Raw genomic sequence first — 19,237 nt, forward strand, 5'->3', positions numbered from 1 at the left:
ACTGGAGGAGACATTAACACCCCAAGACCTAACGCTGGTAAAAAGAGTGGAGACAGGAGTGGAGATTTCAGTGGCTTTCTCAGCTGCCTCACAGTTACTCCGCAGGGAGGGAGGTCCCTCTCTCCCCAGTGTTTCCGGTTTCCCTCCAATGAGCCCAACTGGGGACCAGAAGACAAGGTGACCTACTAATGTGGCCCAGCCTTCCAGATACAGACACTATTTGGAAGGGAGGTGAGTGGATCCTAGCAGCAAATTGAAGATGTTTCGACCAGGCCTTATAATTTTCCAGACTTGAAAACCAAAAAGAGTCTGTGTCTGATGCTAAAGCGTGTAGATATTTTTATCCTGTCATGTTGGTTTCTTAACCATTATGTACTGCTTTAAGAACTGGTTTTGTTGTCGCCCCTCTCGCTCTCCTTTCCATCAAGTTTCTTCAGAGCCACTCACGGATCTTTCCAAAAGGCAAGTGGGACGGTGTCATTTCTCTGCATGAAATCTCTCAGTAGTTCTCCGTCTTTCCAGAATGAAGTTGAAACTCCTAGGCCAGAACCACTGGCCCTTCATAATTTAGTCTCTGTGGTGTTGGGGCATCTGTCAGCCATCATGCCTGCTACCCCCAAATGCCTGTTTGTATCCAGCACTCGAGAAATACTGAGCCATTTGCAGGTCCCGGTTGTGAGACATCTTCTCACACCTGCCAGCCGTGCCGCCTCCTCCTCTGCACATCACTCCGGCGTCCCCTCCTTTGGAAGCCTTCCCCTAACCACTCTCTCATGGCTGAGTTAGGCACTTCAGCCTCTAGCTTGTGCATTTCTCACCTGAACACAATTTTTCCAACCTGTTTACATGCTCATCTCCCCTTTTAGGTTCTGAAAAACTAAAGAGCAGGATATGTTGCTTTCTCCCTTTGTTCATCTCTCTGTTCAGTAGTCAGCACAGCCTTTAATGTCTGATGGCCTAGGTGTGAGTCCTGTGTGTTCTTGGTAAAGTCCTTTAATTTGTCCAAGTTTCTTAGCTGTAAAATGGACGTGATCATGGCGCCCTCTTCTTAAGTTTATTGTGAGATTTAAGAGTTTTAACTTTCCCAAGCCCTTAGCACTATGTCTACTATAGAAGCACTGAATAAATGTTAGTCATTAATTTTGTTAGCTCCAGAATGTTTACGTATTGTATCAAGCCACCAGGGACCATATTTCCGAGAGGTTCAAAGTGACATTTGCATGAAAACCCACTAGATTTCCCTGGAGAAATGTGGGAAGTTTTTGGGTCTGACACCAGAATTCTTGAGGATATCAAATTTAAGATTTCTGAGCAGAGAGAAGAAACCAGTGGATCCTCAAATCTGGGTGTAATTCATAGGACACAAGAGTACCTAGTACAGAACTGGTCATAGTAAATATTTGTTGGAAGAATATTCATTGCATTCCTTAGTTTGGGACACAAACTGCTTATCAACAGGGACCACTGCTGTGTCCTGAGATGACACAGAACCCCTTTGTCTCAGTGCCAAGAGAAATTATTGCAACTCCTCAGGGGGGTAGAAACACACCATTCAAAGAGCATGACAATTCGAGGGTCTTAAAAACTGTTATCTCTACAGAGAAAGTCTCCCTCAGCTTTGAAGTCCCCATGGCAGCAGCAATAGGAAGAATGTTTCCAAGAGCAGAAGCAAGAAGAAGTTCTGTAAGAGGAGATATTCTGAAATAGTAAGCGTGAAACAGGAAGACTTGTGCAGCTAGCTCTGAGGACAGAACAGGAGATGGGGATAGGAGCATCAGGGGTTGGGGCTCTGTGTTAATACTGAGTGTGGCTGCTTTTGAGTCAAATACTCCTGAAACTGTGATTCATTCCTACCCCTTGTTTTTTTCCGGGAAAAGCAAGAGTGACAATTATTCTTAGCATTCATTGTAAGTAGTATTATGAATTAAAAAAGGCAAAATTCTGATTTTTACATTATGTTATAACACAGGTATTAATAAAGGTACTAACATTTGGATAAGGAATTGTTTGTAATTTAGAAAACACACATTTCAAACAAATGATACATTCATGAGGGAGAGTTTTACAATGAAAGGGAAGAGGGCTTTCAGAATTTGATTGTTTCGTCCTTATCACCACAGAGCCTCACAGGACAAATCATATTGAATGAGGGGGATCAAGGCCACTTTTATAGACTTCCTCTGACAACATGCTCACTGTTGACCAGGGATTGTGGTAGGTTGACCCAAGGACAAGACCACGGAGGCAGCAAACTGAAGGGGGTGAAGTACAGTCACTTTACTTAAATTTATTTTTCTGATCTGGGTCTGAGATGTCTCATTTTCTACTTCTGTGGTGTTGTTGGGTCAGTGGCATTCCCTCAGATCCTATAGGTCAGAATAGAGACCCTGAGCACATGACAGGTTGGCGGTCTTGGTACTTCACTGCTGAGCACCTACTATGTGCCAGGTTTCAGGTACACAGTAGTCAAGAAAACAGATGTGATACCAGCTTATGAACTTCAAGGTTATGGTCTAGTGAGAAATAGAAACATTTAAGGAACATAACAAAATGGTATATGACTAAAAACTGTGATGAGTGTTGCAAATAGGTTGCTATGCTAAATAAGTATATACATAAATAAAATAATGGGGATTTAATACAATCACCCTTTCCAATAATGCCCTCCCATAGACGTGACTTGCAAGTGGGAATCCAACAGATGGGGTGGAATTTATTGGGTAAAGAATGGTTCAACTCAAGTAAGGGGAATATCATGTTCAAGGCCTAGATGCACTGAGTACCAGGCACGTTTAAACACATAAAGGCAGACAAGCGTTGCTGGATGGTAGCGATGAGGAGGGATTGCAATGAGATGCTGTCAGGAGAGCCGACAGCAGCCACAGTAAAATGTTGGTCCTAGCAAGAGAAACCGTACTGTGATGATTTTACTATGGATGAGCTAGGAAACTCTCTAGCTTTCCCATGCTGCCCATATGCCCATTTTCTTTGACTCAAGGATAGAAATGAACAGCCCTGAATTCTTGATTTTATTCAAGTCTGTAGGTAACCACATATCCATCCGTGAAGCTCATTTTGTCTGGTTTGTAGTCTGGCCAAATGGGAGGAGGGGTATGATTATGGCTAAGCGAGGAGGGTGGAAGGAAAGCAGCAACTTCTTTTGTCCCTTTCCTTTCAGACCTGATATTATCCTAAAGAAGAGAGAACAAAATGACATTGCATCCCTCCTGCTGGGGAGAGTGCAGAATTGGTCATGGGCAATTATGAGCACTGAGCTGACATAGTACCCTGGTAACCCGAATGAGTTAAATCATTGTCCAGAAGCTCTAATTTACAACCAGGAAGAATTTGGGGCATTGAGAGGCAGGCTGAATAGGTCCATTTTTACCCATTGTGATTTCAGTGACAGGTCCAGTTTGCTCTCCTCTAAACTGACTCAACAAATCATGTAATCACACAATTAAACCAACTGCCCTTCGACATAGTGCAGAATCTCCACAATGTAACACAGCACCATCACTTCAGATTCCAGTTTCATGGGCCCTTTACTTTCCAGCTCTCTCTTTTCAGGCATTTTGCACTGAAAATTTTCTTTGACAGTGATTTTAAAATAAGAATATTAATGTTGCTGATCATCTTTCTATCAGCCTCTGAACGCAAACTCTTGCCTGTCAGCTCAATAAAACCAGGTGTACCCAGAAATACAGCTACGTAGCGCTGGATGCTAAGATCTGCACCTCTTTAATATACCAATGCTATATTATATTTGCTTGCCTTTTGGTGTAGACCTTTCCCAGTATATAATTGTTACATTTATTTTTATCTCCTGATGATAAGAGACAATGTCAATAAAATATACAGCCAAAGACAATTAAAAAAAAACAACAAAACAAAACAAAAAAACAACAACACTTCCCGAGCAGTTCAAAAAACCAATAGAAATGGTGTCTAGAAAATACTTAATGCTCTTTCAAAGGACATGTGGAAAAGTAGTCCCTATAATAATGGTGTTCAGGGGTTACATGGGGAAGCTCTAGAACTGCTAAGATGACTTATGAAGGAAGAGCCATGATGCTGCTGGATGGGCACAGGATGGAAAGGTATCTTTCATTTAATAAATAGAAAAGACATCTGAGAGTGGCAGTCAGAATACTATTGACAAGGGAAATATAGATGCTCTGCTCAAACAAGAAAGAGAAAGAGGGTATGAAAACAAGACTTCTGAGACAGTAAAAGAAGGATCCTTTGGCTCTAATAGTTAGAGTCCATTACCAGAACCATAGTGAAGGAGAAAATGAAAATAGATTATAGTATTAACTATGCATCTTTTATTATTTGCTATGCAAATATTTATAATGAAATTACCTATAACAATTATTACACAGTTTGGGGTCAGTAATTTTTACATGGATCCTTCTGTCACCTTCATAAAATCAATTCTAAAGACCCTTCCCCTTCATCAGACACTGATACCGGTATATGATCTACTGGGCTCTTGAGTATTATATTCTAGATTCTTGTGCTGGAGTGAACAAAATGCTCTTCCAAATGCTGTTCTATTGAAGGTTACAGTTTCTTAGAGTTTTCTACAATATACAAACCCGAGCAATTAAGAGTTCCTAGACTGGTCATTGCCAGATTCCCACATTATCTTTATTATAACATGTTCCAAATGCATAGATTAACCAACTCAATTTATCTTAAAACTTTCTTAGTATTAAAAACCATATAAAGTTATAATAATAGAATCATATTTATTAAATATAAATTACATAAAGAATGAGTCTGCCTTAGAAATTTGAGGGTATACGATGACTATGCTTAGGGTAGTACATTATAACAATTATTAAATTTGGGGGGTATGCATTCATTAATTTGAAATTCCCAGACAGTAAATATGTGCACATTTGGCATACATAATTAGTTTTTTATTAAGTGTAGGTTAAAATCAGCAGGACAACTAGATGTCACCAAAATATTTTAACTCAGGAAAAACAAATGCAAAATACCTGGTATCCTCCTTACAATACAATAGATTATTAAACTGGTCTCCAATAAATTGATGATATGCCTATTTAGAACCTCTTCGTAAAACACATTAGGCAAATCAAGATATTTGAGTGTAACATAAGAATTCTATAAAAGCAACAATTATCAAAGTAGATGGTAAAATTATTATATTGTCTTGTTAGTTAAATATTAGCCAGGGATATTTTATTACTAAAACTATAAAGATATAATAAGAAAATGGAAAATTAGACATTTCAATTCTCCCTTTATGACTACAATTTTTTAAGAACTCTAATCTCCTTTAATGACTCAGCTCTTCATTAACCCAAAAGAAAATTTAGAAGAGACATTTTATAGAAATGGAGGTCTCTGATTAGTAAGATTTCAGATATGGTTGTGCTCCTACATTACAGGTAAACTTCAATGTAGATAAAAGTGTATTTGGCATTTGACAAAACAGACTTCATCCAGGCATGCTATGGCTGCACCCCAATCTCTAACTCTAGTCAAATCCTTCTGCATAATATCCTAAAAGAATTCTCACTTGAACACCTGACAGCATTCTTTTAATTATTCTTTTTCACAAGTTTCACTCCTTGCTTTCTTTTTTTTTCTCTGTGGCTTATGAGTTCTTCTTTTTTTTTGAATTAGTTTCACTTGTACAAAGCAACATAATAGGTAGACATTTACAACCCTCACAGTATAACCCCTCCCCCAAGCTACTAACCCTCTGACGTCTTCTGTACCTGTTACAATACCACTGATTATCTTGTTTATGCTGTACTCCACCTCCCATGAGTAGGACAATTTTGACGTACAGTTCAATGAATTTTTGCAATGTTTTTGTCAGTTCTGCTTGTTACTGGCCACCCTGACCTCTCTTCATCAGTGACGCGTTCTCTCCCATCAGAAAAACGTTTAATCCACTTACACTGCCGTTTTCTTCCTGGCATTATCCCCATGAACTTGGAATAACATGTCCCTGATTTCACTTCCAGTCTTGCCAAGTTTAACCAAAAATGTAATGTTTGTTCATTGCTCTAATTCAAGCTCTGACATTCTCGCGATGGCACACAGACACACACAACAATAATGAATGCCACTTAGCAAGATACCACAACACATCGACCAAACAGAGCTGTTAGACACTAATAAACCAAGGTCATGAAACCTTACCGAGTTGTTTGTACAGTGCTGCCAATGAAAGCACAGGGTGGCAAATTCGTGAAATGATTGTTAGACCTCGGGTGTGTGTGTGTGTGTGTGTGTGTGTGTGTGTGTGTGTGTATTTACTTATATTTGACATACAATAGTATTCTACTTCAGCTTCAGCTGTACAGCACACTGGTCATGCATCTACACAGTCTATGAATTTATCCCCTTGATATGGCATGGAAGTACCTCAAAAAATTGAAAATGAAACTACCTTATGACCCAACAATTCCACTCCTAGGTATCTATCTAAAGAAATCCAAAACACTAATTCGAAAAAATATATGCACCCTTATGTTTACTGCAGCGCTATTCACAACAGCCAAGATATAGCAACAACGGAAATGCCCATTGATAGATGATTGGAAAAAGAAACTGTGGTACATTTATACAATGGAGTATTACTTGGCTATAAAAAAGAATGAAATCTTACCATTTGCAACAATGTGGATGGACCTTGAGAATATTATGCTAAGTGAAATAAGTCAGACGGAAAAAGACAAATACCATATGATCGCACTTATATGTGGACTCTAAAGACCAGAATAAATGAACAAACAAAACAGAAATAGACTCAGATATAGAGAGAGAAAAAAAAAAAAAAACTTGGTTGCTAGATGGAAGAGGGAGGGGATGGAGGAAAAGGTGAAGGGATTAGAAAGAGTAAATCAGTAGTCACAATATAGTCATGGGGATATGAAATACAGTATGGGAAATATAATCAACAATCCTTGCTTTCATTTTAACTGCACAATTTCATACATATTATCATATGGTCTTCAAGTTACCAAAAAATAAATCTGCATCTTCTGAATTTTTAGTTATAATCAAAGGACATAGTAAAGCAAACATAAAAAAATCTTAATATTTGTTAGTTATGGGTGGTGCACTCAAAGATATTTGTTGCATTATTTTACATAATTGTCATTATTTTACTTTTTTCCAAAATTAAAATAAAAGCATTAATTGTAATTCATGTTTATTGAATATAAGCTGGAAACGGAGAGTTGTGGAACCAGGAGTGGGCCAAGTGTTAGAGAACAGAGAGGAATTAAGAGGTGAAAGGTCATGAAGAAGAAAAAGCACATGTGATGGGAAAAGTAGAAGGTGTGGGCTTTTGTTCACATAACAGGATCTCAGCTCTCAAGATGGTAGACATGGCACAGTTCTTTGGGAAAACAGGACCAAAAGCTGTATATGGAAAAAAGCTAGTGGCAAAAATGTTTATGCTCAATTTGCCTAGGATGGTGGCAGATAAAAATTAAAAGTCATATGCTGAAGAGCTTGTGAATATTATAGGTGAGGAGGAAGAAGAGAAGGGACCACAGAACACCCCCAAGGCTGTAGGACGGAAGGCTTAATTTCATGGAATATGGCTCACTAACAAGGCAGGGTTGACTAAATACCTAGAGTGGCAGTGGGAGACTAGCAGGGTGCTGGATGCAGCTACTGGCCTACGGATAGAGATATGGATGTGTTGTGTGGTGGACGGTAGGCAGGGAGGAGGCAAAAAGTGACCTGTATCCCAGAGTTTTGAAAACTGTTCCCCCTTCTCAGGGGGAAACAGGTATTTTAGTTAAGGACAAGAGGTAGATGCAACAGTCTAGAAAAAATTATGGTTATTAGGAGATATCAAGAGGATATGGGTTTCAGAGGGCAGAGTAAACAGATGGAATGTACTCTAGGAAAGAGCAAAGTTCAGTCCTAAAGAGCAAAGATAACTGATTCAAGGGAACTAACCTTCAGCAATGATGCAGGACTATTATGATAAAACAGGAGAGGAGCTAAATCATTTTTTTTTATGTCTGATGTTCCCGCAAGTCCTGTGGCATGAGAGATTTCAGATTCAGAGTTTGGTAAAAGAACTTCATCATTTATGCAGCATGCAATATATTAATCCAGTGGTTTGAACCCTGCACTATTTCATATTTAATCCTCAGTTATGTTCTTTGGGAAAACTATCAACAACCACTGACTTGGGAAATTATGACACAAAAGGAGTGGCATATAACTAAGAATTTGTTCTTTATTTGTTTTTGAATTATCTGTTTGTTGGTGTATCCATCTAAAAAATAAGCTTTCTGATACAGAAAGTCTAGAAAATTAGACAAAAATGTCCTTCTTGATTTTTTTCCCCTTGATAATTATCTCAAGAGCCAACCAACCTACTCCTATTTCTGTTTGGCCAAACGACTGACATTTTTGTGTGCCCAAAGATCTGTCCATACGTTCATCACATATAAGCTATAATATAAAACTTTGTCTATTCTAGAAAATTACTAAGAAAACATAACCCAAGTCCTTCACTCAACGCTAGGTACCAAAATAATTTCACAGCTGATTTAAAACTCTTACCCTCATCTTCATGCTCTGAGTGCAATGTGACCTGTCGAGCTGAGAAACTAACAGAGCATCCTCTCCCTTCCCCTCTCCGCCATGTGTTCCCCAGCTCCCAGCAGTGGTCTGTTCTCATAGTTAACCTCACAGAACAAGATAAAGCTTTCTTGTCCAATGAAGCAAGAAGAAAAATATCTCTCTGAAAATATACCTCTGTCTCAAAATTTTTTTCCCTAGAAATAGATATTATTAATCCTGCCCCTTTGCCCACTCAGCCAATAGTCAAAGAACCTCAGAATATAAAAATTCTCAGTAATTTTCTATGCTGCTCCCATCAAACCATATCATCACATATGACTAAAATGGAGTAGGGAATAGAAAATAGTATATATTCACCTCTGGAATGATCTCATATATTTTCTGAGCATAAGATCCCACTGGCTTCTCTTATGCGCAATTCAAAGATGCCTGAAAAAATGACTTAAGTATTTATGGGTCAGTTAAAATGTAAAAGCTTTCTCTTCTACTATTCAACACCCACTGTAAGAACTACCACTGCAAGGTAAGGTATAGGCTACAAAAGTGATTTCACAGCCTCATTAAGAAATCCATTTAATCAAATCATTGTCAGAAGCATAGTAGCTTTTGGGCAGTGGAAACATCACCCCACCTCTTTTTTTATAGATGAGACTGTGACTTGCCCAAGTTCATAAAGTTGGTGACAGAGCTGTGGAAGACTGTAGTTCTCCTAGGCCTTGGTTCAGTATTTATTTCCTTACATGTCATAATTTTCTCCAATAGCCATCTTCCCCTCCCCCAACAAAATTGCAGCCTCCATAATCTATCAATCTACATGAAATTATTTTAGAAAGAAAGGCTCTTCAGATTCTAAACATTACAAGAAAAATTCAAAAGGTTAATGGTTAACAAATATTTGAGTATTACAATGTGTCAGGCACTGTAGAATAAAATAACTAAGATGGAAGCAGTAGAGGTAGGAAGGCACAGGTTTTGTTCACATATGGAAGTCTCAGAGTTTGAGCTCATTATTTAGCAGTAACAAGTGGACCCTGTGGTAGCAGGCAGCTAAGACTGCGAAGTCCAATCAACCACTCAAGAAACAACAATAAATAAAAGCTAAGCAACAATGAAAGCTACCTGAGGCTTGCAAAAAAATAACTTGAATATCTTACAGAAATAAATGATTCATATAATTTGAAAATGAACATATTGTTCAAAATTCAGCAAGTCATTAAATTTTTTTGAGTGTGTGTAGGTGTTAAGTTTGTTCATGAATACCAGTAAGGAAGGTTTCTTTTCAAAATGTGCATGTGGTTATAATTAAACTGCAGTATAACTTGGATTGAAAAAAAAAAGGCTTATTTTGTTAACAGAATATCGGATAAATAGGGTATTAAAATTTTTGAAGCATTTAGAAAATTTTACAAGAATGCAAATGATATCAAAAGATCAGGAAATTTATGAGCTTAGTATTAAAATAAGCACATTTAGAACTGAACATTAAACATATATTTGGAAATTTATGTAGGTTTTTGTTGGCGCTTGAGATTATTTTGGTAGAATTAATACAAATGATCATGCAGCCCTTATAACTATAAAAAGATATGTTAAATGTTTAGCTCAACCTATTACTCAGGGTAACACGATATTCATCTTGGTAAATTTGAGTTAATGAAGAAAATACAATTGTGCTATGTGTAGAGTTGCAAAGATTGGTATGCTTCATAATTTTTTTATTTCACATAACTTGATTTTATATTTTACCTAATCAACTAGTATACTTCTTAAATTTTAGTAAATCAATAATATATTGGCAGAGATTTTTTATATAAAAAACAGATTTAGCACAAATTTCTCAGCCTTACTCCTAAATAGAAAGCAATATTTATCCTAGTGTTCTGTAATTTATTCATTTTTCATTTTTCTTTCCTTTTTTTGTCTTTTGTTTTTTGATCTGGAGGTATGATTAGGTAGATATTGTAACAAGTAACTGTGTTGTGTACTGGAGAGACTGAAACTTTGTGAAGTTCAATTCCTGGCTTTGACACTTTCTAGCGCTTTTATTTTGGTAAGTTACTTCTTAGTTTCTGGGATTAGTTTGTAAAGTGAGGAAAATAATGCCTCCTATTGAAAATTGTGATGACAGCATTAGTGGTAAAGTATATCTGTTATTCAGCATAGCAACCAGCACAATAATGGGTAGTTATTACTCATGAATTTAGTCATCATTAATTGCGATACCCTAATAGATATGGCAACATGTAATTCTAAAGGATGTGCTCCCTAGCTAGCTTCAGTACTATGTTTTTTGGTGTTTTATTTGGGAGTGAGGGGAGAGGTTAGCAATAACCCAAAACATATTTAGGCAAAGAGGCTCGGTGTTCTTAATAAATGTGGACAAACTGAACAGCAGTTTGCACAACTTTGGGACCAATATCTCTGAACTTCATTTTTTTCCTTTAGTAAACAAACAGATTGGGCCAAATGATGCTTAATAGTTAATGATTCAAATATGAGGTCTGACAATTAACTTCGAGAACCATCCTAGAAAAAGTGCTACCGTACATGCCTCATTGCTGAATATCACTGTGGTCACCTTCAAAGTACTCTCTTTGGGAAGCTATGCACCAACACCAGCACCTAGTCCATCCTTCAAAGCAATTTTGGAACTCTTTTTCTGGAATGGCCATCAGAGCTGTTATTGTATTACCCTTGATGTCCTGAATGCCATCAAAACGTCTTCTTTTCAATATTTCCTTTATCTTTGGGTAAAGAAAGAAGTCATTGGGGCCAGATCAGGTGAGTAGGGAGGGTGTTCCAATACAGTTATTTGTTTACTGGCTAAAAACTCCCTCACAGACAGTGCCGTGTGAGCTGGTGCATTGACGTGATACAAGAGCCATGAATTGTTTGTGAAAAGTTCAGGTCATCTCACTTTTTCTCATAGTCTTCTCGATACTTCCAAATAGTAAACTTAGTTAATTGTTTGTCCAGTTGGTACAAATTCATAATGAATAATCCCTCTGATTTCAGAAAAGGTTAGCATCATCATTGCAACAAACCCGAGAGCTTAATTGTCCTACCACGTATTCGCTGGCATTCAAAGGCTCTATGATTAACAATTCAGTTACGTTTATTGAGAATAGAAAAGAATTGCAAGTCCATTTTTTTCTGTCATTAAAGTTCCCTCTAAGATTAGAAGGCCGTCCAATGATGACAGATAGCAAATCTTAATATAAATCAGAAAATCACAGGAGATGTATATAAGTTCCTTAGTTAGAATTATAAGAATGAAATAAGACCCTTAGAGAATTCTACTGTGTGAGTTGATATATTCTATGGATCTACTTTGACAGATTTGGTCATCTGTTTCTTAGACTCAGCCAACATGGCCTTGGGGACATAGATTTTAAATAAGAATAATCATTTTAAGAAAGTATTTTAACAGTTGCCAAAAAACAAAAACAAAAGCACCTATTATGGCATGTATCCTTTACTTGTATGGCAGATTTTCATAATTTATTGAAAACTTTGAGAAATGTCAACTTTCACATGAAATTTAGTAAGAGGTTATGATGCATTGAAAGAGAAGCAGTTGACCTGGCTGGGCCCTCAGAACACCAAGACTTCACTGTCTGGAGGGAACAGAGACCTATGTGCAAATAATTAAAGGATAGAGTGATATATGCATTGATGGAACTATAATTATCCTTCACCCACATCTGGTTCCTCTTATCAAAATTCTAGTTTACACCTCTACACCTTTTTGTATAATTGCCTATATGTGAACCAATCTTTTTGAAAATGTAGAAAAAGTGGAGCCTAGGGATTAGAGAGAAAAAAGAAAGAGAAATAATACATAGCAGATCAGGCTTATAGGTTTTTGCCAGACATTTTTGGAAGAGACAGTATAAAACAGGGCCTTGGAAATGACCCCTAGAAAAATTCATTTATTAATTTTTCCTAAGAAATATTACTTGAGCTCTGATTGTGCACCACATACTGTTCTAGGTGCATCGAGATTCAGGGGTAAATGAGAAAAAATAAAGAAGGACCGTACCCTTATGAAACTTACACTCTAGAGGAGAAATAAGTTTCATGAGAGACCATGTCTGTCTAGTTCAATGCTATGTTCTAAAATAGTGTTGGCATTTAGTGTGTATCCATAAATGTTGCTCGAGTGTTTCAGCTCAGGTAATTTCTATTACTCGGTCTTTACCTTCACTGATTCTTCCCTGTACTACATCTTCCTCAAGCATGTCCTCATTCATGAGCCAGTATTTTTTGTTTATTTCCACTTGGATCTTTTTAATATTTTACAGCCCTCTGATAAAATTCCACGTCTTTTCATGAATGTTTTCCCACTAGATCTTTCTTTTTCTCTTCACATGTAACAAGGTAATTTTAAAGTCTCTATCTGGTAATTCCTACTCTGCCTTTGGATCTGTTTCTACACAACGCTTGCAATATAACTCTCTTGACCCTGGACCACAATTTTTTCTCATGTCTTAGAAGTTCGGATGGCATGCCAGATAGATAGTTTGTGTGAAAGAACAGTAGATATTTACATAACTAATAATTACCTCCAGTTAGGGTGCACTCCTGTTACCCCACTGCTCGTATAGGAGACTGAGGTGATCAACTCTGCAGTTAAGCTGAGTCGGGGCATTGCTGTGGCTTTACTTAGATTCAGTTCTCACTGACTTCACATGTTTTGAGGGACAGATCAGAACTTTCTCTTCAGCAGGACTTGGAAATTACCCCAGAAAAACACCAGAATCTCTGTTATGATTAGTCCAGCCACCAGCTGTCCAAACCATGGGATATCTCTTGCTGCTGGAGACCAGCTGCTAGCTTTTTGTGTTGCTGCGGAGTTCTCTTTTGTTCTCCATCCTCACACTGGCTTTCTGTGCTTCGGAATACCTTCCTGCTGAGCTTCCCATCCTCAAGCCTTCCAAAGAGCCATGACATAGGGCTGGAGAAGGCCTGGAATGCCTGGAGAGATTTCTTTGGAGTCTCTTTGCCTGGCTCCAGACTTCTCCGCCTGGTAAATGGAGAAGGTCCTGCTCACCTCAGAGAGGGCTTCTCTGCTCTGCTGCCTTGGCCTCAAGTCTGGTAGGTGACTCAACAAAATAACATGGGGAAAAGTTGGCTGTGAAAGGCTGATAAGGTCTCTACCTTGGCTCCTTGGGATTCTCACACATAATGCCACTCCAAACACATGCATTAAATGTTCTTTAAAACTGTCCTGGTTTCTCTATGGTGACTACCTGCTCCTCTCACCTTTCAGTCCTCCAGGGAACAAAGCAGTCAGGAGTGTCCTCTCCCTAAAACAATCTTACGGCTTTCTGGGATTGAGTTCATTTAGGTTAATCTGTATTCTCAGATCCCTGTTGCTTTGTAAAAATCTGATTCTGCAGTTTATCTGACTTGTTCTGGTGATCTCTTCTGGCTCTCTACATCCAACTAGCAGCAGAAGTCCTACCTGCATTGCAAAGTCATAATCTAACCACATTGAATCCATCCTGGCTATTTGAGTCTGAATTGGGAAGGTCTTGGAAGCTGTGAAGCAGAGATAAGGCAACAACACTGAGTCATAAAACATGACACAGAACTCTCCAGTTGAATAATAGGTATGACAGTATATGAAATGTAAAGTAGTTAAGATGTAATTATAGTCTGGGTAACAATTATTGCTATGTGTTGTGATATGTCATTGTTCACATTGATTTCTATACTGTTTCTAATATTTAGAAACTTATTGCACACATAGATTTTTGATTAGATGTTCATTTCCTATATTAAGACACCACCCCCATACCTTATATAACCCAAGAACCATAACTAAATTTACAATTTAAACTAAATCAAGTACAAAACAGGAGCTGACCATTTTAATATTGGAGGTTTTAAAGGACACATTATGAAAAATTAAAATGCAAAAAGCAGCAAAAAGTTAAATTATTTATTATGGAAAGATCCGTCAATCTAGTTACTTACCTAACTTTTACACGAATAAAATATTACACAAAATTTCTTTTTGGGTGATCAATATATAGATCAGAAACTCCACCAAAGAAGCTGTATTAGTAAAGTTAATTCATTCCTTATTAATGGTCTACGCATTTTTAACAACATGAAAAATGAAATATCCACCTCAAAAATGAGTTTAATGTTATTTCTTTGCTTCATGTACACAATGGATAATTAGTTCAGGAAAAAAAAAAAATCTCAAAAGGAGAAAAAATAGCCAACTGTGAAATTCACAAATACTTTCCTTGGATTGGGAACAAATGCTATTCAGGCCAATACCAGGGATGCATAAATTCTTTCTATCCTATTTACAATCCAGTCTTGATTAGTTAGGAGCTCATTTTCCAGTTTGTGAATTATCTAGGTCTTTGATTCTTCTCTTCCCTCTGGCTGACTACCTTTCCCATTTCTCTGCTCATTAGCACCTCCACCAGAAGCGCAAGAAAATCCAGGTGAAAATAAAGTGAATCATACATGGGCATTTTTAAGTACTATGAAGGTTGACTTTAAAAACAACTGTTTGTTCTATGTGAGTGTGTGTATGTCAGACATTCTGCTATCAATTTGAAATTCTATCACTTACAGTCTGAGAAATATCTTTGGGAAATTACTTACCTTTGTCTAGATATGCGATTCTAATATGAAATGGGGATGATGTTCATGTCATCTTTACAAGGTTATTGTGAGATCAACTCAGAGAAATATAAATCTGTTAACTGTAAATGGCTATACAAAGCTAATAAGTTGTTATGTTTTGAAGTCATAAAACCCCTTTGTCAACTTTTGCTTCTTTGACTTATAACATTCAGGGCTTGCCTAGGCAAAAAGCTCATTGCCAAATAATATATTTTTATTTTTCTTCTTTCTTTTTAAAAAGTCCTCCACGTTCTCTCTAACGTGGTTCTGAAATATACTCTTGGTAGAAAAGTAGAAGAGACTGGTAAAAGTATTGTTGCAGCTGATGGATTTCATTAATCAATTCTCCCTAGCTGCTATTAAAATTGATAGTCACAGTTTGCCTGCATTAATATATATTCTTACCAAAATGGCCCTCATGCTAATGTATATCTAATATATATTTTCATAACTTTGGGTCTTAAAATGAAGACATATCCCACAGAGTATAGTTTTCAGTAAATTAGAGAATTCATTGTATACATGTTTGTTCTATCAAAGTTTACTTTATTTGTGATATGTTAAGAATGTTTGTTTGCCTGGTGATTAAATTAGTTATCCAGTGCCTCCACGACCATTCTCCTTTTAGATGTTTTACAAGTAATTAGATCATATTTGTGGGTTACAAATAAAGTCTTAAATTCTGCTTAAAGTGAATCAATTATTCAACCATAAATAATGGTTAAAAAAGGAAAACAGTTATTAAAGTATACAAACCTTTAAGACATTACTGTTAAGTATTTATTTTAAAAAATCATCTTCAAAAATAAAGAGAATGCTTTTAAGTAAATGTCTTAGGAGACCTAAAGGGAAAATATGAAATTAGTTCCTGTGAAAAATAAATCTCTGGCATATTCCCTGTAGGGTACAATGTAAAAAATAAAATACCTAGTGGCAAAAAAAGAAGCCGAGGGGGAAAGTGTTGTCTTTATAAGCAAGCCAAAAAAAAAAAAAAAAAAAAAAAGTAACATAGGATAAGTAGTTTGTAATAAAGTTAATGCAATACATAGAATTGTAGTATCTTATATTAAATAACAAACTTTATAGTTCCTACTTTTAAGCCTCTTATAAAACAGTGGTGCTTTTTTTCTAAGATTGTTTTCAAAATAACAGATGAAATGAGCCCTTCGAGATAAAAAAAGATCTACTTTAAGGGACTTGCATGATGGGTATGAGGTTGGGGGGAAGAAAGGAAGAAGTAGGAAGTTGTACTTTATCCTCTCTCTCTCCTGATTTCCCTAATACTTTAAGAGAAGACTGCATTAGAGTTGAGTTCTCCAGAAAAACAGAACACTGTATGAAATATTACCAAATCGATATTAAATAATGAGCCCCCTGAACAAACCTCTTTAGCTGTTTGAGTATAAACTTTGTTTTCATTTTATGACATGGTCTCTTATGTAGCAAACACACAATTTATAAATTGTTTCCAATGCCTCTCTCATGAGCTAGTTTATACCAAGAAAAAGCTAAATTCAATGCATCATTGCCATCCCCAAGGTCTCTTTCAACATGGTTCAGTGTGTTAGATGCCGTACTTCCAACCTGAGGAGACCATATTGTTATCCAAAAGGCAGCATGAGAAATTACAAAATGAAAGGAATTTGAGAAAAGGTATGTTGTAGGCAGTTAATGCTGTATAATGTGACTATTTGAAAAGCTTTGATGGATTTTCTTAAGATTTTTGCCTTTTGAATGACTAGCACTTTAATCTCTCACAAAGCAGAAGCTTAAAAATTCACCCATTTCTTTTGTTTCTTAATACTGCATAAGGTCATTTTTAACCTCCTGTTAATTCCCATGACTCGGTATCAAAGTGAATGTGATCGAAATGCTGGACCGTTTTGTGGTGGGTGGTAATTGCCTGGTAGCCGGGGCAAAAGGGTAAGGATTTAGGACCGGGAGACGGAGCTTTAGCCACTCACCGCAACCTGGGATTAATCCTCAGGGCACATCCCATAAAAAGCACTATTACAATTTTAAATTGAACAAATTTCTTAAAACAGATTTATTGAAGTATAATTGTATACATGCTATATGTTATATAAAGTTGATATGTTATATAGGTTTTGAAAGTTCTTCAAATATTCTGGAAACAAATTCTTTATCAGATATATGATTTGCAAGTATTTTCTTCTAGTCTGTGGTTTGTATTCTCATCTTAAACATGGGTTTGGAGAGCAACACTTTTAAAATTGGAATGAAATCACATTTATCTTTTTTTTTTCTTTCAAGGACTGTGCTTTTGGTATATATCTAAGAAATATTTGTCTAAGGTAAAAGGGATTTTCTCCTATGTTATCTTTAAGAAGTTTTATAGTTTTAGGTTTTACATTTAGGTCTACAACCTTTTTAAATGCTGTGTCAGAGAAGAATCAACATTTACTCTTTTTTTGCTTGTGAAAACTCACTTTTACCAGCATCACTTGTTGAAGAGTATACATATTTTGTTCATTGAATTTTCTTTTTGCACCTTTATCAAAAATGAGTTGTTCATACAATTAATTTGTGGATTGTTGTTTAGGACTTGTCATTGTTCCATTAATCTATTTGTCTACCTATCTTTCTGTCAACACCATACTTCCCTGATTACTATAGTTTAAAAATAAGTCTTGAAATCATAGCATTTTAACATTCAACTTGGTTCTTCTTGAACTGTTTTGGCTACTATGTTTTGGCTACACTGCTTTTGCATTTTGAAAGAAATCTCAAAATCAACTTGCCAAGTTCTAAAAAAAAATATCATGCTAATATTTTGATTGGGGTTGCACTTTATCTTCAGATCAATACTAGGATACTTGACATCTTTTCACAGTGAATGCTTCTGACCACTGAACATAGTATAACGTCCCATTTATTTAGGTCTTTAATTTCTATCAGCAAAATATGGTAGTTGTCACTGTTCATGTCTTTCACATCTTTTGTCAGATTTATCCCTATTTCATGTTTTTGCTGCTATTGGTATATTGATATAATATCACATATTTATTTCAGTTTACAATTGTCTACTACTAGTATATAAAAAGTACAAATGATTTCTATAACTTGATCTTATATCTTGCAACCTTGCTAAACTCACGTATTATTTAAGGTAATATTTTGGCAGACCAGACCAAGATGAGATGAATGGAGTGCACAACTTAAGGCAGTGCAAGAAAAGTTAGTAATGATGATAAATAATATTTTAATGCTGTATTTTAAAAACTCAAATCTGAAAACAACAGCTTGTAGGCTAGCTGCCTTCTTTAGTAAATAAAGTGTTTTTTATTGCTACAATTGGATTTTCTACATAAACAATCATGTCATCTGTGAATAAAAACAGTTTTTCTTCCTTGTAATCTGCATATCTTTTATTTCTTTTTATTCTCTTATTGAACAGGGCAGAAACTCTAGCACAGTGTAGAACAGAAGTGGCAAAAGCAGATACTGTATCTTACTTCTCTTAGGAAGAAAACATTCAGTCTTTCACCATTAACTATGACATTAGCTGTAGGATTTGTTTTGTTTTGTTTTTAATTCTTTTTTTATCAGGTTAAGGAATTACACTTTTATTTTTAATTTGCTGAGATATCTTAAAAATTAGGATTTCTTCAAATGTCTTTCTGTTCAGTTTATGGATATGATTATATAGTTCGTGTTGTTATTTAGTTTGTAACATGTGAATTATATTAATTGCCAAACTGACCTGGAATTCCTGCAATGAACCTCTTTTGCTTACGATGTATTATATTCTTTACATATTGTTAGATTATATTTGTTAGAATCTGTTTAGAACTTTCATATCTATGTTCATGAGAGACACTGTTCCACAATTTTCTTTGTCTTTGTCTAATTGTGGTATCAGGGAATTGGCCGACAGATTTAGTTGGGAAGTATTCCCTCTATTTTAATTTTCTGAAAGTGTATGTGTAGAACTGGAGTTATTCTTTGTTAAATGGTTAGAATAATC

At 36.2% G+C, this 19,237-nt stretch overlaps 1 protein-coding gene across 1 annotated transcript in view; it reads right to left on the reverse strand.

Moving 5' to 3' along the window:
* DPYD (dihydropyrimidine dehydrogenase) overlaps positions 1-19,237 on the reverse strand; it is a 797,040-nt gene that overhangs the window by 337,121 nt on the left and 440,682 nt on the right. The window lies entirely within an intron of this gene.

Source organism: Rhinolophus sinicus, chromosome 7 (genome assembly GCF_057876585.1).
Source record: "Rhinolophus sinicus isolate RSI-liver-muscle chromosome 7, RSI-T2T, whole genome shotgun sequence".
Taxonomy (NCBI): Eukaryota; Metazoa; Chordata; class Mammalia; order Chiroptera; family Rhinolophidae; genus Rhinolophus; species Rhinolophus sinicus.